At 45.5% G+C, this 23,123-nt stretch overlaps 1 protein-coding gene across 8 annotated transcripts in view; it reads left to right on the top strand.

Moving 5' to 3' along the window:
* The window catches only part of SLC29A1 (solute carrier family 29 member 1 (Augustine blood group)), a 444,508-nt gene that overhangs the window by 208,827 nt on the left and 212,558 nt on the right, over positions 1-23,123 (top strand). For all 8 annotated transcript variants that reach the window (XM_086925861.1, XM_086925862.1, XM_086925868.1 and 5 more), the window contains one exon: positions 2,332-2,377. The gene's annotated coding sequence lies outside the window, so the exon portion shown is untranslated. The remainder of the gene's footprint in view (positions 1-2,331; positions 2,378-23,123) is intronic.

The following is a 23,123-nucleotide window of genomic DNA, read 5'->3' as shown; positions in this document are numbered from 1 at the left end:
TCTGGTCGGTTGGTGGAAGTTCGTGCATTTGTTGATGAACGCCGGTCCTTTGTTGTGCCGGGCTTTGTTTGAGTGGGTCAACACCGTGAACTGGCATCTCTTCTGGATCGGGAGCCCGTGTAGCTTCTTGAGGTACTGGGTGATGTTGGTCCGTCTGGGGAGGTAGAGGATGAGTCTTGCAGCTGAGTTTTGTATTGTCTGGAGCTTCTTTAGGAGGCGGGCAGTGATTCCTATCTAGAGTGTGTTCCCGTAGTCCAGCCTGCTGGAGACGAGGGCCTGCGTGACGGTCCTTCTGGTGTTGACTGAAGATCTTGCAGAGCATCCATAGGGAGTGGAAGCAGGTGGATGAAACTGTGTTTATCTCTTTCTTCATCGATAGCTTGCTGTCCAAGAAGATGTCGGGGTTACGGGTGTGGTCTGTCAGGGTGGGGGATTTGCAGGGTTCAGCAGGCCATCGTGCATCGTTCCAAGGCGAGGTGTTGATCCCAAAGATGAGGACTTCTGTCTTGTCCGTGTTAAGGTCTCAGGAGGCCCTGCCTAGCACAGCTTGATATCTCTTGACTGAAGGAGCTACTCTCCTCTAACGAGAGGTCTCTGTACATGGCCAGTGACTAAGAGCTGGCCCGGGGTAGCTTGAGACTCGGGGAGCTACAGGTATCTCACTGGAGATCTCTGGACGGGTCACTGAGATCTAGTCTAGGATATCTTGAGATCTGTGGATTGGGAGCTCTTCTCTAACTGCAGACCTCTGGACTGGGCGGGTTCCTGAAATCTGTGGATCGAGTGGAGCGGCTCCCATCTAACTGGCTCTGGACTGGGTAGGTTACTAAGATCTAGTCTAGGACAGCATGAGATCTCTGGACTGGGGGATGGGGTTGTATCCTATATAACTAGAAGGCTCTAGGCTGGGTGGGACACTGAGATCTGTGGACCAAGGGGAGCTAAACCCATCTAACCCGCTCTGGACTGGGAAGGTTACTGGGATCTAGTCTAGGACAGCATGAGATCTATGAACCGGAAGAGGTGCTTTTATCAAACTGGAGGTCTCTGGACTGGGGGTGTGGCTGGGATCTGGCTGCAGACCACTTGAGATCTCTGGGCTGTAAGAGAACTGCCATGCAATAATTGAGATATCTGGGCTGGCAGAGGAAGGCTATGCAATAATTGAGATATCTGGGCTGGCAGAGGAAGGCCATGCAATAATTGAGATATCTTGGCTGGCAGAGGAAGGCCATGCAATAATTGAGATATCTGGGCTGGCAGAGGAAGGCCATGCAATAATTGAGATATCTGGGCTGGCAGAGGAAGGCTATGCAATAATTGAGATATCTGGGCTGGCAGAGGAAGGCCATGCAATAATTGAGATATCTGGGCTGGCAGAGGAAGGCCATGCAATAATTGAGATATCTTGGCTGGCAGAGGAAGGCCATGCAATAATTGAGATATCTGGGCTGGCAGAGGAAGGCCATGCAATAATTGAGATATCTGGGCTGGCAGAGGAAGGCCATGCAATAATTGAGATATCTGGGCTGGCAGAGGAAGGCTATGCAATAATTGAGATATCTGGGCTGGCAGAGGAAGGCCATGCAATAATTGAGATCTCTGGCTGTAAGAGAACTGCCATGCAATAACCGAGAGCTCTGGCCTGGGGGAGCTACTGCTCTAACTGGGGACTGCTTGAGATCTATGGAGTGCACAAGCTGGTCACACCTCACATGCACAACATAACATCTCGTTGTTGAGTGAGATACTGACATGTAACTGAGATTTCTGGATTGGGTGAGTGAGTGACTGACATCTGACCTGGGCTGCCTTAAGAGCTCCGCCCCAGACGCGCTCCTCACACCTGACAGGAACATCTGAAGATCTTCAGGTGGAGTGACTGACTTGTAGCTCACTGGAGAGCTCTTGACGGGAGGTGTTGATTGCGCCTGATTTAGGATAGTGCGATCCTTGTGCTAGGTGAGCTACTCTCACCCGACTTGGGGCACTCCGCGATCTATGTGAATGCATGAGCTCCTTACATCTGACACTGACAGCTGAGGGTGTTTGAACGGTGTGAGCTACCTGCGAACGAAGGGATGACTTGCGGTCTCTGGGCGGCATGTACTACTCAGACCTCACATGCAGCGCCTTGAGCTATCTCTAACATACTGAAATTTCAAATCTGTGTTTCCAATCAAAAGTGACTAACACTTCTGCTGCATTTACAGGAATGACTTAGAACACAGAAGTAGTACATGAAAAGGAAGACCACTAGAACATTGCTTTTGGATTTTTGTCAATGGTTTTTATAGTTTTTGTGAAATATTTTTTCTGTTTCTCCTCTAGGAAGAACACAGCTGCACAGTGTGTGGAGGGTCAAGACCTGCCTCAGGTATGTGGTTTTAACAACTTGAACCTGTCTTGATTTAAGCTGCATCCATATATCACAAGCCTCTGAGATGAGTTCTAGAGATCTGAGTAGCTCTGTATTGGCATTAGTAGGAGATGGTCCTCTAGAAACCATAGATTGGTGTCTAGAGGGATCACTTTCTGTGCAGACCCAGCATAAGACTTTCACGACAACATGAATGTGTTGTGATTACGCGCCTGGTCCCTATAACACCAACTATTACTACAGCAGCAGTGGGATTGGAATTGCATATCCACCGCGAGTAGCTAAACATAAAAAGTTTAAAGTGTACATGAGTCAAACATACATTTCTTATGTCTGAGTAATTTTAGTTCCTTGCTATTAACAAAAAGTGCCCTACTACTGGAACAACCTTCCACCTGCAGATGTGGAAGGCTGATCGAACAATCAGTCACCCACAGTCATGAACAAGGCACTGGGCGGACACCAGCCCTGAACGCGAGACAGTATTTCTGATAAATATAGTGTCCAAAGATGTAGGTGTAACTGTGGTGGTCTTTGCTAGCAGTGCCTTAAGGAACCCGCATCACAATGCATCAACTGGGATAAAACACGTTTCGTCCAAAGGACTTTTTCAAGGCTGCGATCCCCAGCCGTAGGTCATTGAAGCCAGTGGTTTTTACCCAGGGATCCATGGACACCAGGGAGGTTTGCGACTGTTTAGGAAATTAAATAATATCAGTAGTTCAGTGACGTGTGTACATATACATAAAAAAGCTAAACGGAATATTGAAAATGCTCCATAACTGTAAAGGAACCTGGGATCGGTGGCTGAACATGAAGTTGGTGTCCTTACCTTTGTTTGTGGGATCGGTGCAAGTACAGCAAAGGGGATCTAGTTTGGGCGATTGATGGCCTCTCTGGCGCGTGTTAACAAAAAGAGCACGCGTTAGGAGCAGATAGGCTGCAGTCATGTGATGGTGGCTGAGACGATGGTGGGCGAGACCTGGAGACCAGTCCAAGGGAAGGTCTCAGTGGGTCCTGTAAATGGAGGGCTGGAAGCCTGAGGGACATGTCAGCGATTGTTAAGATGGCAGAGTGTCCCGATTGGGCGAGTGTTTAAATGGCCTCAATAGTGTGAGTTATAAGGTGGGTTAATGATAATTTGACTGATGCAAGCAGTGTTTACGGGGCTGAGGAGCACTGAAAGACTTCTGGCAGAAGGAGATGAAGCAAGATCATGGGGGAAAGACCAGTAGGCCTGTGAAGATGGGTTAGAGTAGGCCACAGCATTTCAGTTTTCGAGCAGCTGATCATGAGTGGTCCTAGAGCCATCGAGTGAGAGATCAGAGTGTGAAGTGAGTTTTTTAAAGGGAAGAACCTCTGAGTGTTTTTGTCATTCAAGCAATCGAATGCAAAGGAAGAGATAAGGTCATAGAGTAGAAGCCCCAATGCTGGCCTTGAATGGCGTCCACTGGAGGAGGGAAGGGCTAGAGCTGGGCCAAGCACTATGGGATGGAGAAAGGATAACGAAGGAGGTTGGGGAAAGCCATCGGAGCTGTGGTCAAAATACAGAGCGATATCAGAGTATCGTGTTCGATATCGTGACCACCTGTATCGAAGATGTCCAGTAAGTGGAGAATTATGAGCAATAAACTGTTGTGGTGTGCCGAAGTTAGGCTTTTGGAAACATGAGCTACAAAGCAGTCTCGATCATGAGCACAGGGCATGGAAGCCGCACAGGAAAGGATGAAGTAGGTTATGAGTGAATAGATAAAAAGTAAGCCTGTTCAACTCCACGGTGCTCAAGAAAACACAGGTTGGATACAGGCAATGGTTGGAGAGAAAGTGTCAGACGTTGCTTTTCAGGACTGATAGTCCTGTCACACACTTGAAGCATAACAGAACATTGGAATGTTGAGTGCTCCATTGAAGACAATGATATGCTCCGGGCTTCTAATGGCCGGTAGAAGCCCGGAGAGCAACATTCCATTGCTTTTTTCACTTCACAGCTGTTGCTGTGAACAAAACCCTTTCGGACCTCAAGGGGATGTAAACTGCCTAGGGCTCCGAGAGGCCTTTATTTTTACAAATTAGAACATTCTGCACTCTAGAGTCAAAATGTTCTAATAGCCATACAGCCCTCCGTAGCAGGCGCTACCGGCCATTAAAGGCCCGCTCCCTTGTTAAAGGCCTTTAATGCTGGAGTGGACCTTTAATGGCCTTTAGAGCCCGCTACATCTGGCTCTAAATTATATTAGAAAATTGAAATGCTGGGAGCACGACAGAAGACAACTAGCATTCTGGACTCCTAATGGCAGGTAAAAGCCCAGAGGTCCAACATTCCAATGTTTGTGGTTCACAGAACAAAGGCCTCACGGAGCCAGAGGGGATTACAACCCCCTTCGGCTCCGTGAGGCCTTTGTTTTATGTGCTAGAACATTCTGCCCTCTAGTGGCAGAATGTTCGAATAACCTTATAACCCCCTGTAGCTGGGCTAAACCGGCCATTAAATGCCTGCTTGCCTTCGACTCTGGCCTTTGACTCTGGAACGGGCCCTTAATGGGCGGGCTGTAAGGCGGTAGTGTTTGAATACTGCTAGTTGAAGATGTGGAGAAAATGGTTAGACGATGGATATCCATCGGCCAAAGTAGCAAACAAAATCTGTCTGCTATCGAAGTAATACTGCCAGCATAACTGTGGGTGGAGCAGAGGATGCATCAGAGGTGGGAAGGGCAGGCTGCTGGTGAGTCATGTTGAAGTCCAGTGTGGCTACTTGGCATTCGACCTTGGTACTGGCAGACGTGGCACTAAAAGTCGTTTTATTTCTTCACAACCACTGACTCGCTAGCATTCCATAGGCCAGATGTACATAGGTAATCGTTTACAATTACCAAATAGTGAATTTTTGAGATTCGCTTTTTGGTAATCGCAAACACTAATGTACTGAAGCGTGCTTTACACTTAGTGCGATTCCCAGTGGGCCGCAAACAGACCTACCTCATAAATATTAATGGCGGTAGGTCTCGATTTGCGACCCATTGGGAATCACAAAAAATCACAGGGATGGTGGCCTGCTGGGGTCAACAGACCACCATGTCTGTGATTGCTTTTAAAGAAAGCAATCTCTTTTTTTTAAAGCAGCCCATTTTCCAGTTGTGGCTGCTCCCGATGCAATGTGGTAAGACAGCAGTGCAGGGGGATACATAAATACAAAAATAACACATTTAAAAGTAAATAAATGAAGACTTATATGACGCTGTGCCCGCTCCATCTTGCTCCTCTCCCTATCATCGACTGGTGCACACTGCGCAGGCTCCCATATGCCAATCCCAGCACTTTTCTCATACTGGGAATAATATTCCCAGCATGAAGAAGCACTTGGATTGGTCTGAGCAGCCTGGTTTGCCGCTCACATAGTGCTGGAGAAATGCTAAGTGCCCATGTCGGCTTGGCTAGCTGTCTTGGGCCGGCCAAACCGACAACTGCTCCTCCTGATGACTGCTCGTGATGGCTTGGCCCCACCATGCGACTCGGCTACACAGCAGAGGCAACAATGACAAAGAAAATGATCATAAAATATTTTATTTTAATTTTTTTACTGTTTCCTCTGCTGGGTAGCAGCAGTGGGGCGAAACTCACCCTTGCATTTACCTTAAAGGAAAACAGGATGTGTTTCAAAAAGAAAATAAACAATTTTTAAATTTTTTTTTAATTGTAACCTGTGGGACCACTACCTGCTCTTGAAAAATGTTTTTACACAGGGGAAGGGGTCGCTTGGGCACCCCTCCCCATTTGCAGATGAGTTACCACCTACTTGAAGTAGGTGGTAAAATGTGAATGTTTTGCGACCGCATTTTGGTCGCAAATCATTCACACATACCACAGCGAGTCTCTATTAGGAGGGAATGCCCTAAACACGCCCCTTCCGAATAACAAATCGCAAACCCAATTTTTGATTTGGTAATAGGTTACCGAAGCAGATAGGGCTTTGAATATTACAAAATGCTTTTTTGAGTTAGACGTTTGCGACCTTTAAAAAGCTGAGCACATTTGGCCCCAGTTACTTAGTACAGGGATCACATGAAACATACCAACAAAGATGTCACTGCGGACGAATGTGCTCCACACTAGTCATCCAGCGGGGAGAAAAAACATTCTCATGGCCAGTTCTGGATGACCATTCGTCACCTGCAGTAAGCATTGCAGAATATTACTTTGATGATGCCTGCTTTGGCATTTAGGTCTATTGTGGCATCATTTACCGGATGTCCTCTGTTGATGGGAGAGTTAGAGCAGTGGCGGTGTTACTGTTGCATTTTGAGTTAAGCGGCTGCAGTTTGGTTGTGGTGCGGTTTGCAGCACTGAAATCTACAAGCGCTCTGTCTTGCACAAGTCCAAATATTCTCCCTGGGTGCCTGAATCTGTCATAGTAAAGTCTTTCTTCTATTACAATTACATTCTGCTCACAATACTACTTGAAATGAGATGAAAGTTTTTAAAAAGTTTGTCTGTGGCAAAGGTAAACCCACATTTCTGAAAAGTTTGTTTCTTCCTTGGAAACTGCTTCCCTGGTTTTTGTCAGACCGAAGTGAATGTTCTTTTAGTAGTTGTGGTGCGATGTATTCTGAAATGGCGGGGCTGTTGTTTTTTCTCCCGGCTGCTTTTTGGCTACATCCAGTCCACTACCTGCAAGGAAAGAGGTTTCAGAAGGTAAATATTTCCTACAGAACGTCTTTATATCTGTGACACTGATTGTGCTTTTCCATCTAATGGCCAGTGGTGTAACTTAAAATGATCACCCCCCCCCCACACAACCCCTCCCCCCTACTGTAGGAAGTGAAGAGGGGCCACCCCGAGTCTTTGTAGTCACGAGATAGGTGACTCCTCCCTTGGACGATAGTGCGCATGGGCATCAACTCCATCCTTAGATTGTTTTTTCCCGCCATTGGGTTCGGATGGAACTTTTGCGCACCGGTTCGAAACTTTGTTTTCAAACTTTTTTGACACGCACAACTTCTCTAACTCTTCAAATTCTCTTCAAACTTCGACACTACCTTCATCGGTTTGATTCCGGTCGTCGACGCGGGCCGCTGGGACTATCAACGCCGTTAGAGCCTACGGCTCATGGAAAGGACGCCGTTCAAAAAATGCCCCCAGTGTGGAGCAAAGTTCCCACACAGTGACCATCATAAGGTCTGTAACCTGTTCCTCTCGCCAGAACATGACGAATCCAGCTGCCAAGCCTGCGCCTCTTTTCGATCGAAAAAGACTATCCGAGATCATCAGGCTCGGTGACACATCATGGCGCAGAGATCAGCTCCGGAACCAGTGGACATCTTCGATGAAGGCCCAGATGTCCCAGAAGAAGATTCCGAAGATCTGGAAATCGTGTCCGAGGCAGAAGACTTGGACGACACCATCACTCCTGGTCAACGAGTGAGTACCACTGCCCCTGCCCCAACCCCACCACCAAAACAGAAGGCACTTGTCAAGACTTTGCCTGTTAGTCCCAGTAGGGACCAAAAGCACACTTCAGAAGCCCCGCCTCCAGACCTGGCTCTGAAGAAGAAATACAAGCCATCCGGTAGCTCGGGACCAAGCAAACCACATATAATAGTCCCACCGGCGCCTTAGGTACCGAAGCCAAAAGAACACTCCTCTCTGAAATCGGTTCCGGTTCCTTCCGCGCCAAAAGACAAATCAGCTCCGAACACCTCCAGGCCTACGGATAAAACGGCTTTGAACACTTCCAGGCCTAAAGATCAAGCTTCGGCTCCGAAACCCAAGCCTTCGGATCCGAAAAACAGGCCAAAGGATTCTACCACGCCTCCTAAGGCCAAAGACCACAAACTCAACCCCGCTAGGAACCGAAATAAACGGCGCCGAAAGCGGTTATTGAGGAAGCGGTACTTTTTCATCCGGATCCTGTCGATCCAAAACAGAAAAAGATCTAAATTAGTCCCAAAACAGGACATGTCACAGCTGTGCCATCCAACAAGAGGGACTTAGACACTCCAGTGGCTGTCAAGAAGGACTGTGCCACTTCACCTAAGCCTCCTTCTGCTCCTGTCTTTCCTTCCAATCCCCTTCCTCTCCCTAAACCAGTTACAACACCTCAACCTGTAACTTCTCCACCACATACACCACCACAAGATGATGATGATGATGATGATGACTTAAGGGGGGGGGGGGGACACCCTATTGACGCGTTCACAGATCCAGACGATATACCACAGGACAATTGGGATTTCAACGACCCAATAGACTAATAAACCTCCCAAGCCCACAGCCATACGCAACAAAACCATCTCCCCCAGACAACAATATTGGTTTTGGGCAACTCATTAATAGGGCTGCTGTTTTTCACGGTGTGACCATGCACTCAGACACACCATAGGAGGATTTCCTTGTAGATACATTTGAACAGTCTCAAAAATCTGTAAAAATACTACCAATGATTAAAGGGGTCATTAAACATGCCCCAGACATATTCAAAGATCCTGTACGAGCCAGGATTCTAAATCCTAGAATCGATAAGAAATATAGACCTGCCCCTGACGATCCTGCCTATATCAAAGGACAGCTGCCTTTGGATTCACTAGTAGTTTCCAACGCTAGGAAGCGCGCCAATTCACAATCCTCAGGGGTTGCAGCACCCCCGATAAAGAATCCAAATTACTAGAGGCATCTGGCAAAAGGGTAGCTGCGCAGGCGGCCAATCACTGGCGCATAGCCAACACTCAAGCACTGCTGGTTAGATATGATAGGGCCCACTATGACCAGCTGGAGACCCTATTACAGCATTTACCAGACCAATACAAAACTCAAGCAAATTACCTCATTCAAGAAAGAAAATTAATAACAGGTGCCTCAATTAAATGCGCCCTTGATGCAGCAGACACTACTTCTAGGTCCATTATTACTAGTGTGCTGCTCAGACGACATGCCTGGCTACGCATTTCGGGCTTTAAGCAAGAGTTCCAGACAACCATTTTAAATCAGCCGTTCAATCAAGAACACCTTTTTGGACCGGATGTGGACACTACTCTTGAAAAGGTGAAGAAAGGCACAGAGACTGCAAAGTCCATGGGAGAACTACAGTCTCCACACACACATGGCTCCTTTCATCGCTCCTTTTATAGAAGAGCCTCTAAAAACATCAGTACAGATACCTCATCTTCCTTCAAAACCACCACCCAAAACATCCCCCAACAGAGGATGTTTTAGAGGAGGTTACAGAGGGAATAACAACAAAGGGGGAGGCCGTGGTAACAATAACACTTGCACCTCCCCTGCTGCTGAACAGTGACTTCCCTCCACTCCCCCCAGGCCATTCTACTCCGGTCGGGGGAAGATTATCACAGTTCCTACCTGTCTGGAACTCCATCACAACAGACAAGTGGGTAAGAGAGATTATCCAACATGGATACTGCCTGGAACTTACAGCAACCCCCCAAACATACCACCCAAGCAGTGTCCAATGGCCACAGAACATCTTACACTTTTAAAACAAGAAGTTCTCTCACTGCTTCAAAAGCAAGCCATGGAGCCAGTCCCTTTACTACATCAGGGAACAGGAGTTTACTCCCTATATTTCCTAATCCCCAAAAAGGATGAGGCCCTTAAGGCCAATAAACAACCTCATACCCCTCAATACACTCTGATCACTTTCACATGATCACTCTCCAAGTGCTTCCACTGCTCCAACCAGGAGACTTCCTTGCCACACTAGATCTCAAGGACCCCTACTTCCACATTCCCATACATCTTTCTCACAGGAAATATAAAAGGTGCGTAGTGGACGGACAACACTATCAGTTCAAAGTCCTTTTATTCGGAGTCACCACCGCACCCAGAGTGTTTACCAAGTGCCTAGCAGGTGGACGGTCCATCTACCTGCAGATTCCTCAACTGTTGAATAATCACAGGTGTCGGACTGGATCCGGAAACTTCAAAGCTCTTGGAGCCAGTAGACGCCACCGAGTTTTTATAGCACCCAACAGGGTGCATCAAGGTCAATTTCCATCTGCTTTTTGTGGCATCTGCTCCTCTGTGGCAAACAGATGAAGCGACATCAGTTGGATAAAGTGCAGTGCAACCAATAAATAAAACCTTATTATCTTTTCCTGCGTAACCGTCCATCAACGGGGATGTGGATGGCATGGGAGAGGAATCTGTAGGTACACAGAGTATCCATCAAAAAGACTGAAGGTAAGTACCTTTCTCTTCCGAGGAATACTGCCACCTGCAGATTACTCACCTGTTGAATAGATTCCAGCGCATTACCCCAAGAGGCGGGCTGATGGATGGTGCGATGAGCAAATCTTGCAAAGTGCTGTCCTATGCACCTCATAGTCTAAGCAATAGTGTTCAGCAAAAGTATAAATGGATGTCTACGTCACCACCTTGCAGATGTCCCCACCATGCAATAAGAACACTCTTTGCAAGAGCAGCAGACGAAAACTTGGCCCCGGTTGAATGGGCCCGGATTCCCTCAGGTGGTTCCGTTTTGGCAAGAGCACAGTAAATTTTAGTGCAAATAATGATGCAGCAAGACAAGTCTGCTTCTGGACTGCTTTGCTGTTCCTACTCCCCCACTAACCAACCACAGGCTGATCCTCCACTCTGAAGTTTTTAGTGCGGTCATTATAAAAACTGACCCCTCTCCAGGGATCCAGGTGACGCCGCTGCTCCTCCTCCCTTGTGGGATGGGGTGGTGGATAAAAAGATGGCCTGTGGCTGACTGACCCAGGTGAAAGGGAGTGCCCACCTTGGGCACGAAAGCAGCTCCGGTTCAGAAAAACTTGTCACCGATACGTTGCTGAAATCAGATAGTCCACAAGTATTGATCTGTTGAATTTTTAATGCCGGTAAATGTATTAATTGAACAAGTATGATGAGAAAAGAGAAGGCAAAGGCTTGGATCCACACTTTAGGCTTATTACCATCTTCACTGCACAAGAGGCAGCAATTAGAAACATGCAAAATACTGCCACCTGATGAGGAATGATCCTATATTTAGCACTGTAGCCGGGCATTACCTTTAGGCCAGCTAGATCGATGAAGCAGGAATTGGTGAGCAGCAGCCCGGAGAATAGGAAAGAAGTTCAAACAACTTGATTGTCCACTTAAAAGGGCTTCTATTTTAAAATACAGACATTGCAATCAATTAAGTAGGACAGATTTACTGCCACATTTTCCTTGTTGCCAATTTCTTTGTGGCAGGGTTTTAAAAAAATGTATAAGTTGAGGCCCAGATTTTGCGTAGGGGTTTAGTCCATATTTTGGCACAACCCCAATGCAAAACCTGATTAGCTAAATATTGTAATGTGTCATCAAAAGTACTCATGAGAGACCTGCTGAACATATGTGAGATCTTAAGATCTGATGTCACTCAGCGGCAGCCGCCATAACCAAAGGTTGGTTGGGCGGGTGGGGTCTCGCGCTGGGATTTGAAATCCAATATTTAAATGCAGCTGGGCTGGAGTAAACTCAAGTGCGCATGTGTGTTTTGGTCGCCTGAGACGGACGGCCAAACACACATGAACACTTGGGGAGAGCACGTAGTGTTCCTCCTCCCCCTCCAATGCCTCATCCTCGCACCTCCCCTCAGCACTGGCTCAGAGAAGGCAAATGCTAAATAAAACGATGCAAGATCAAAGTTTTATTTTTCATTTGCTGGCTCTGAGCCAGGCAGTGAGGCTGATGTCACTTCCTGTGAGGTCATGGGTTGGGATGCCACTACTGGTGATGCCACATGCGATGTCATGTGGAATGATCCTATGATGTCACATCCATTCTGCCTAACTTGGTCCTTCCACTTCTGTTTTTAGGACTTGAGCCCTAAAGTGGGAGTGGGGGGGGGGGCTAAGAAAGACTGATTCCGTCTCGGACCTGGCGCGTCACTGCTGATGTTAGCCCTTCTAACACCAGTGCAGAAACCCCTGTCTGCTCACCCTAGCAGTGCTGCCGGCTGCTGAGGGGTGGGGCAGCAGAAGGGCTGCTTTCTTGCTTTCAGCTGGTTTTGGGGCTTCGTTACTGCTTCTTGCTAGCCCCTCCTTGTATCCAGCTGTGTCTTGCTCGTACAGCTGTGTCAGTGATGGGTCCCAATGGTCTTCCAGGCTGCGTTGCTCACATTTCACTTTTAACTACTGGGCTTGAGCCCAGTTTTCTGGTTTCCCTGCTGGGCGGGGGTGGTTACTAGTGGGCCGGTGGGAGTGTAAATCAGCTTGACTGTAGTACAAGCTGTTTTGGAATGTAGGCAACTACACGTGCCCCAGGGGCTGAGGGATTATGTGTGTCTCATTGAGTCCTTCAGTGTTCTACACTGGAGAAGTGTGGCTCAATGGTTAGAGCGGCAGACCCTGATGCAGAGGTCTGGCCCGCGACCAGGGTTCAATTCCCCGCCTCGGCGGGTCTCGGACTCAATTTCCTCGGACCTGATAATTCTCGCCTCGGTGCCTATTCTGATCATGGGCCCTACGCTGCAACTCTGGGCAATAGCTTGCTTAATCTCCACAACGGCCCCCACAACGCTAAGGATGCCTGGCCTCCACCTTGGGGGTGCCCAGGAGTGGACATTTCACAGGGAAAAGTCAGGAAGGGTTCCACAGCGGTATGCGTACAGAGCCAGGAAACCCCGATTGGGGTATAAGTGCGCTTTACAAGTACAAATTCATTTCACTGTAGTGCCTGTGGCTGGCTTCTGCCCTGTTGCGGCCAACTGGTCAGTACAGAGTATCTGTTGGGAGGATGGTGATGAATGTATGATTTTCAGAACTCATATGCTTTTTTTTTTACATATACAGAACTAGATGCTCTAGTGGTAGTACTCTCTACTCTCTGCCTCTTTGAGGAGAAGATGTGGTGTAAAGGCCAGAGATGCTGACTTAAGAGCTGGGGAACCAGGTTTGAGTCTCGGCATCGGCTCAACATCCTGTGATTCTGGGCAAATCACTTCATTTCCACATGCCTACAAAAATGAATGTGTCCTTGTGTAATGTAACTGGTTGTAAGATCCAATGAAAGGCAGGAAATAGGAGAGAGATAAACAAAGTTTATTTTTGAGTAAAACGGCCCACTGGTGAAGGGAAATTAAACGCCACCTCTCTCTACAAGCCCAGCTCCAAACTGTTTACTCTACATTCTAAATTACTCCTCATAAAATCTAATGACCCAATACTATGATAGTTTCTGAATATCCAACACACATGTTCCTTTTAAAAAAAAATAGATCCATATATATAATTTGTTGGAAAATGTGCATAACAAAAATAAGTGAAACTCCCAGGAGACTAAAGAAACATAACATAAATGAATTCCTAACACATTTAATTTCAAAACATAGTCCTCTAGTTTCTTAGGAAATTTGACAATTCTATTAGACTGGAAATCTAGCTGTTCATCTCTGATAACTTCAGTGAAGGGAGGAACTGAAGAAGGCACTCCATGCAAATGGCACTGTCTATCGTTGGGGAACTCGTGTTTTCTGAGGATCTCATATTATGTTCCACATTAACCTTATGGTCAACACTCAACACGCTTCCCATTGTCCCCGTTTTGCTTTTGTGGACATCAGAAATCTCTTAACCAGAAACCAGAAACCTCACTAAAATATGTACTATCCATGCTCATGCCTATGAACAGTTTTTCCTGACCAGGTTAAAGAAGTACAACAGAACTCTTGTTCCACCATCCTCTTTATCCTTGTTTGTATAACAAGACTGCACTGTTAGATACTTTTCCCACTCGTACAGGATTAGAAAACTTCGATGCACCTGGTTTGGATATATGTACCCAGTCTCCCTCCTGAATAGGTTTAGGTTTAACCCGCTGTACCTTATCATGATACTCTTTGTTCTTTACTTGCACCTCACTCAGATTTCAAATGGATTCCTAGTCCATTGTGCTTTGCACACGTGGGTTTCGAATCCCATCCTTGTCACCGCTGTAAGATTCAATGAAAGGAAGGAGACATGAGAACAATAAACGAAGTTTATTTCCAAGGTATCAAGGGGAGGCCACTAAAATGGATGACAAACTTTCTAGCAGACAGAACGCAAACCATCAACCTTGGCCCCTTCAGATCACAGACCACCAAGGTTGCTAACGGGGTACCCGAGGGCTCATGTTTGAGCCCTACCCTTTTTAACATTTGTTACACCACTTGTGAACCTAATAAGAAACTCGGAGTTCATATCAATCTCCTATGCCAACGACCCACAACTGCTTCTCTCTTTTGACAAGACTAACACCAGCTTTCAGACCACCTTTTCGGAGGGAATGAAAATCATCACTGACCGGATGAGCAACAAATTCCTTCAGTTGAATGCTGAGAAAACAGAAATCATGCTATTCAGAGAAGCAGTAAAACGGTGGTCTCCCAACTGGTGGCCAGGAGAACTGGGTCCAGCTCCGGCCATCATACTAGTGGTAAAGAACTTGGGGGTCCAAATTGATCAGAAGCTAGACCTGGAGGAGCATGCCACCAAGGCCTGTTTCCATATACTAAGTCTACTTCGCAGAGTCTTCCCTTTACTTCCGTTATCCACAGGGAAAACTTTGATTCAAGAATTGGCCACACGTCGTCTGGACTACTGCAATGTTCTGCTGATTTCCACCAAGGAATCTTCCCTAAACAGACTGCAAATAGTCCAGAACATGGCAGCTCGATTGGTGACCATGCCCCTCCCAGAACAGCTTCACTTCCCTTACTCCGTACATTGGACTGGCTCCCCATTCGAAAAAGGATTAAATTGAAGATCTGCTGTATGGTCTATAAAACTCTTAACAACTTAGGACCTAGATACATCACAGATAAATTGATCAGATACAACCCTTCCAGGACCCTTCGCTCTGGGTCCAAAGAGCTTTGTTATGATGTGAGTTACTAGTCTCGTGAGTATTGCATGTGAGCTACATTCCAATTCTGTTCTTTTACGGAATGTGAGGCTGACGACACTCGACAGTTGGCACTTGCACTGGACTGTCGAGGTGGTCGGATGACAGGTTGTGTATTGGTAATAAACTTACCTTTAATCTTCCTGCTGCAAGTCTCGTTTCTAAAAGAAGGTTCACAACAATTTTGGCGACGATCCTGTGCCTTTCCGTTTGTTCCTTAGATTCTTCACACAACCTGTTGATCAGCGATCTCCTCTGTGTTTTCGACGTGCTCCTCGTCTGTTTTCTCAGCATTCGTTGAATTCTTCGATGTGTTTCCAGTCTGTTTTCTTCTTTGTTGCAGCGCTCCAAGTACTGTTTTTAGACTTTCCTTCAATTTCGGAGTCTGTACCAGTGCTGAGTCGCGAGCTCTTCCCCAACTGTTGAGCTTAGCCCTCGTCACTGCAACGCAATACGTGTAATTGGAACGCACATACGGCAACGCTCAGCGTGTCACTAAAACGCATTGTGAAAGCTTCTAGTTGCGTGTGCGTGACGTGTTTTGTCATCAACGTGCCGCCATTTTGGTTTTCCTCGATCCACAGTATTGTTTTCTCTGAACTCTTCGGCAGCCAGAGGTACTTTCTTTCAATTTTAAAGGATCAGTTTCTCTACTCATTTGACATATATTTACTCAACGCTGGTGCAATTTACTTCACCGTGATTTGCACACCTTGTTTTCAGAAGTTTAAATATTTAACTTTAGTGCAATTCACTTCACGGTGATTTGCACACCTTGTTTAGAAGCCTGCAGTTTACCTCACGGTGATTTGCACACCTTGTTTTCAGAAGTTTAAATATTTAACTTTAGTGCAATTCACTTCACGGTGATTTGCACACCTTGTTTAGAAGTCTGCAGTTAACCTCACATTGATTTGCACACCTTGTTTTAGAACTCATATAATTCAAGTGCTACGTTGGTGCAAACCTTTTTGCAGTGATTTGCACACCTTTGTATAAACTCGGTCTTCATTTCATCGACTCATTTTCCTTTCCTGATTTTATTTTTAAGAATATTAGTTACACCTCCTATGTTTCTCCCTCTTCCTGGCACTCCCATCATAGACTGGGAAGATTGGGTAGAAATGTTGGATAACTATATTGTTGCTCTTGATGGTAAGAATTTTCATCCTGAAAGGAAAAACCCAGAGGCTCTCAAAAGACTTTAAACAAGGTTTGCTAAAGAAGTTAATTTAGTGATGGCCAGGTATAGATTTTATATTCAACCCCAAGCTGAGAATGAGAGCATTGACGACTTTGTTTCTAGACTACGTGAACTTTCCATGAAGTGTTGTTTTGGAAACATGACTGATTAATTAATTCGAGATCAGCTTATAGTACAATGCCACAGGAAAATTCAGGAAAGACTTTGGGCTGCGAAAGACCCTTCCTTAAAGGATGCTATAGACATGGCCAAAGTAATAGAAGAATCCCAAAAATGCATAAAAGAGATAAAAATTCATCTCAGATTGGCAATATTGAATTAGATGTCAAAGAGGAGGGCGTTGATGTTAATGCAGTTTCAAAATGACTTAACAAAAGTAATAGTGCCTCGAATTTTCCTGCCAAGTTTAAAGGGAAGGAGTGTTGGCGTTGTGGTAGTCAGTTTCATCTTGGTGATTTCAAGAAGTGCTACTCTATAGACCAAGTTTGCAGGAAATGTGGTTGCAAAGTTCAATACTCTAGGATGTGCAAACAAAGTGAGAATTTAGACAAGAACAAGTCTAAAGTTAATGTCCTACAACAGTTCTCTGATTCTACACAAAACTTCAATATAGTATTGGTTGTACAGGAAAATACTGGCTGTATTGTAGAAGTAGATTTTGATGCTCGTAGGTTAACAAGACCTTCTGCGGAATTCATTGTTTGTGGGCATAAGGTGTCTCTTATGGTAGATTCAGGCTCCTTGTTCACAATAATTCCTGAATTATTGTTCACTTCTTTGTTGAAAGGTGTTTCTTTATCAGAAAAAGACATTAGTCCGGTTGGCTGTCAAGGTCAAACCGTTGACATTTTGGGCTATATGTTTGGCACTATTACCTTCTGAACTAGGAGTGTTGAAGGGAAGATTTATATTGCCAAGGATGGTCCACCTATTTTGGGTTGGATGCACCAATTTGATCTGCATATCATCATTAATCCTAGGTCACCCAATTTCATCATGGTGGTTGATGATGACGTGCAAATTGTCAATATTTTGAATGATTCGCGTGGAGTTTTTGAAGACAAATTGGGTTGTGTTAAAAATTATCTACACAGAATTATTTAAAAACCCAATGCTACTCCAATTTAACATAAGCTTAAGAGGGTAACTTTGTCGGTAAGACAAGGTCTTAAAGACTTGCTTCAAGATTTATTAAAATCAACAGTTATCGAGCCAGTTGAAGCATCCCCATGGATTTCTCCAGTTGTTTTGACACTTAAGTCTGATGGTAGTCTCAGATTTTGCATTGATCTCAGGTCACTTAACCGTGACATAGTCACTGACCCTTTTCCCCTTCCCAACATCAATGAACTGTTGCAATCTGTAGGTGGTGGTAGGTACTTTTAAAAAATAGACTCAGAAGTGCGTATCATCAAATCAGATTGCACCCAGAGTCCAAACCACTTACTGCTTTCATCACAACAGAAGGAACACTTCAATTTACTCGGATGCCGTTTGGCCTAGCCTCGGCTGAGAGTGTCTTCCAACGTATGATGTCTAATATGTTTGAGGGGTTATTGGGTGTAGTCTTTTTCCAAGACGACATCCTTGTGTCAGGCAAAACCGTTATTGAACACAATACTATTTTACGCAAAGTTTTATGGGAATTGGAGAACACTGGTTTAACGGTCAATAAAGACAAGTGTGTATTTTTAACGGAACAGATTGAATACCTAGGTTACACCATTTCTAGTGGTGGTATTTACCCTAAGAGAAATTTGTTGAATGCCATTGGATATGCTCCTCCACCTAAAGACAAGGATCAACTCGGGTCCTTTTTGGACCTGTTTGAATATTATTTGAAATTCGTTCGAGGGTTTGCAGACATTTCTGAGCCATTGAGAGTTTCATCACGTAAGGGTAATAGGTTTGTGTGGGAACAGCTGAAAGATGACTCTTTCCAGCGTATGAAGAATGATATTTGTAATACAGGGATTTTGTCTCCTTTTGATCCTGCATGCAAATCCTATATCACTGTAGGTGCTAGTTTTACTGGGATTGGAGTTGTATTCTCACAGTTGCAGCGTGGTATTGAAAAGACTATCGCATTTGCGTTCAGGACTCTTACTCAAGCTGAAAGAAACTATTCAGTAATAGAGCGTGAAGCACTTGCAGCAGCTTGGGGTGTTGAGCATTTCAGGGTGTATTTGTGGGGAGTGAGATTTGTCTTGAGAACAGACCACAAACCTTTAATGAAGATTTTGTTGGCTGGTGGAGCAGGAAAAGGTTCTGCACGTCTTGCCAGAATTGCAGCTAGATTGCAAGAGTATCTTTACGATGTTGTATTCAGTCAGGGTTGGCGAAATGTGCAGGCTACCTGTTTATCTCGGATGTCTGTGGATTGGCAGAGTGTTGATAAAAATCTAGCGGAAAATGTGTACACTGAGGAGGCTGTGGCTTCAGTGAATGATGCTTTTGAATGCTCTCTGGGGGCTTTCCCTAAACCTCAATGGATGAGCGAAATGCACTTGGATCCCACGTTACAAGAAGTTATTTCATTAATAACGAAAGGTGCTTCCCAGGAGAGTATGGTATCTATTCCTGTCAGACCTTTTTGGAGACTGCTAGATGAATTGTCTGTTTCTGGCACTGATGTTGTCATGAGGGGAGATTGGTTTGTGCCGCCTTGTGGTTTGAGATCACACATTTTTCATTTGGCACATGAAAGCCATTTGGGCCAAAGTATGACCATCAGAAGGATTAAGCAAGAGTTTTGGTGGCCAGGGATGGACGAACAAATAAAAAGGTGGGTAGAAGTTTGTAATTATTGCAAAGAGAGTGAGAAAAGATTGAAAGTTGGTATTCAGAGTAGCATGGGTCAAATCACTGATCCAGGGAAACCTTGGATTAACATTTCTTTTGATTTTATAGGTCCTATATCTGCTTTGCCCGGGGACATGCGTTTTGCTGCTGTTGTTGTTGATGTTCATTCAAGGTGGCTTTGTGTTGAATTCATGAAAGACATCACAACCATATCTACTATTGAAGTGTTAGAGAATCTATTTCTGCAAGAAGGTGTTCCACATATGATATTGACAGATAATGGCATACCGTTGACTTCTAATGAAATGAAGTGTTTTTTTGAAAAGTGGGGAGTCAAACATTCTTGCACTTCGCTTTATAACCGCATGGGCAATGGTATTGTAGAAAGGTTGAATAGATCAATTAAAGGCACCATCCAACTTGCTTTTGCTAATGATTTATCTACTAGACGAGCTATTGAGGATATGATTTGGTCATACCGAACTACTATTCACAGTGTTACTCCAAGGTCACCTTTTCAACTGATGCAAGGATGTCTTCCGGGTTCGAGGTTAGTACCTGCATTCTTGAAGGATTGGGTACATACTGGAGGTGAAAGTTTTCCTGAAGTCGTTGGTGGTGAGATAGAGGTAGGCGATTGGGTTAAATTGAAGTCTGGCAGAATCAAAGCCGGTTTGAACAAATTTAAGGGACCTTTCCGTGTTGTTAGTGTGGGAAAGTTTTTTGTTGTTATTGAAGGTGGTGAAAGGTGGAATTTACGGAGAGTAGCTTTGTATCAGAAAGGAGGTTTTTGTGTGAAGCAAGCTTGTGAGGATGATGAATGTTCTGGTGCCATGTTTATTCCTGATTTGTCTTCCAAAAACTATTCTCAACAGTCCAGTCTAGTTTTTTCTCAGGTTTCACAAGGTGGTGACAAGAGTAGTGTCAACAACCCTGAGAGTGGAGGTGGGGTTAGTGTTGAACAAAGAGTTCGTAGACCGCCTATGTATCTTAAAGACTATGTTACCTTTTAAATTGCCTTTTTCTTAGTTTTTTTTTGTTTGATTTATTTTTTTATTTTTTTTGTTTTTTATTGTTTTCCTCTTTTGTTTACTAAGGAAGAGGATGTGTTATGATGTGAGTTACTAGTCTTGTGAGTATTGCGTGCGAGCTACATTCCAATTCTGTTCTTTTACGGTATGTCAGGCTGACGACACTCGACAGTTGACAGTTGCACTGGACTGTCGAGGTGGTCGGATGCCAGGTTGTGCATTGGTAATAAACTTACCTTTGCAAGTCTTGTTTCTGAAAGAAGGTTCACAACAAGCTTCTTCTTATGCCTTGCATTAAACAAACTCGGCTGGGGGGGCCTTCCTTCTCTCATGTAGCCCCATCTCTTTGGAACCAGCTACCCATCCACATTCGTCTCTCCACCAACTATATATCCTTCAGAAGGAAGTTAAAAACCGCACTGTTTTGATCACCTGGTATTGTTGTCTAGGGCCGTCATAGCGATGAGATACCCCAGTTGGGGGTGATTCATGCGTCTTTAAATGACATAAATAAACAAATAAATAAAGTAAAATGGCCCACTGGTGAAGAGCAATAAAATACAGCATCTCTTTACAAGCCCAGCTCCAAACTACGTACTCTACATTCTAAATTACACCTCATAGAATGGAATATAATCACTTTACACTATGAAATGCATGCATTCTGAATATTCAATACACATTACTGTTGCTCATGTAAAGTGCTGTAATTCCTTTGGGTCGAGTTTGCGCTATATAAAACTGCAACAACAACAAAATCTTGGTGTAATAGTGTTGGAACTGGTACTTTCTGGTTGACTGAGGCGGTGCCCAAGCCAGGCAGACCCTACCACTCCTGTCCGGGGTAGATGATTACACTCACTGTATAACCTGGCTCACCCTTGGGTAGCTTAGCACTGAGCAGTCAGGCTTCTAACACAAGACATGTGTAATGCAAAGGAACAGCACTCTCATACAATAAATACACTGAGCTTCACAAGAGGGACTTCACACATGGGGTATGTAAATAATGCTTGTATTCAACGCACACATTAATTAACAAAACGCGAATAACCTGTAGTTCTGGGCATAACTCACTCTTGGAAATATTACTAGCAGTACTGGGCCCAACAGTGTTAAAATGACATCAGTAGTATGCACACTTGGGACACATCCTATGTATCCCCAGCACCCTTATGCTGTGTGATACGTTGTCAGAACTGGGCCCACCCTGGCAAATAACACAATTCAAATTCAGACATTTCTAGGGTCACCCCAGGTCACAATGATATCAGCAGTGTGTACACCCAGGAATATATAACACTTTTCAAGAGCCCCGTGGGCCAAGGCTGCTGGGTAAAACTAATGCCAAAAAAGTATCCGTTAGGTAATGAAACAAACCAGTAAAACAAAACTGCTGTGCTGTGCAACTATTAGCAGGTCCCTCAATTTGCCTCTGGCACCAGCCCAGTACAGGGGGCGTCACGCAGTCTCTCACACCGCTTCCGATCGCTCTTGGAAGTGTTCCTCAAACCAGCCACTTACTCTCACCACCTAGGCCCGGTCTGGGCAATACTACCTGGCAACACACAGTCATCTAGCCGGGTGAGGAGTGGGCAGTCGATTCTCTGCACTGAAGGAAAGAAGGAACACTCTGTGAATGGGGTGCAACTGTCCCCACACCCCACGGGAAGTGATACACAGCATGTGGTGCGCAAGTCACACCAGACAATCCAGTCCCAGACACATAGTTGCAAGATCAGTAGTACTGCACAAGGTAGAATGAGGCACTACTAGGGATGTGCCCTCCCTCTGAAGGTTGCTACCTGTGAATCGGACACTGCACGCAATGAGCATGCAGTCAACGTGTCGCAAGAGAGATGCGGCATGAACGCGAAGCAAGCCACGCTGGGTACCGCAACCTGTGACTCCCCTCGCCACCAACGAGATGCTTGTGTGCACTGAGGCCCCATGATGCAGGGGCCTCACTCCTTAGATGAGGGCACGGTTTGTGGGCTCCGCACAAGGCAATGCGGTCTCTAGGCACAATACTTAGTTCCACACTCACACCTCTCTGCAGTCAGGGTTCAGCAAAGTAGGCACTTGAGAGGGCACCTCTCTCCAGGTAAAACACATATACCATGTAGGTCCCTCATGGGAGGTCTTTGATATCCCTAAGACCTCCACCAAGAACGGGGGCAAGCCAACAAGCCCTTAGAGAGCTCTCTTCAGGGCCCCACACAGTAGCAGGTAGTCATCCCAGGCCAGCCACTATTCAGGCAGGGGCACAGCACGGTCCCTTTCAATGGCTCCTCCTTGTGCACAACAAATTCCTCTGGCAGTGTGCCCTACCCTGTCCAGGATGTCTGGTCCCACGTCCGCACAAGGGTATCTCTGCCCTGCTGAAGTAGGGCACCAGTAGTTATATTGTAGTGTGCCTTTGAAGTAGGGGGTGGTTCAGAGGGTTCCCTTTGAGCCGCACATGTCTCCCCTAAATTTTAGTCCTGTCTGCCATGAGGCCTTGGAATGCAGATCTTAGTTTTTAGTGGGGCCATGATCTGGCTTCCCAGAGGCCAAGTGTCAACCCCCCCACAGTCTATCCAGCCAGGTCCTCACATGACAGAGGTCTGTTCCAGCTGCATGCCCAATGTTTATGGCTGTGTCTGGGGAAAGCACAGATGTGCTCCCCCAGCCTCCAGTGTGGACTGGAGTCATACTAAAAAGCACACAAAAGACGTTTGCGCAGAGGAATGCCAACTTTCCAGAAGTATTGTGATACCGGGTGACGCCCAATTTTAATGGCCAGATAGGACGTCGGAAAGTTTTTCGAAAAAAGATCCGACCACCG

The sequence above is a fragment of the Lissotriton vulgaris genome, chromosome 6 (genome assembly GCF_964263255.1).
Source record: "Lissotriton vulgaris chromosome 6, aLisVul1.2, whole genome shotgun sequence".
NCBI lineage: Eukaryota > Metazoa > Chordata > Amphibia > Caudata > Salamandridae > Lissotriton > Lissotriton vulgaris.
The sequence above is the reverse complement of the archived record's forward strand: the minus strand, read 5'-3'. Positions and strand labels throughout refer to the sequence as shown.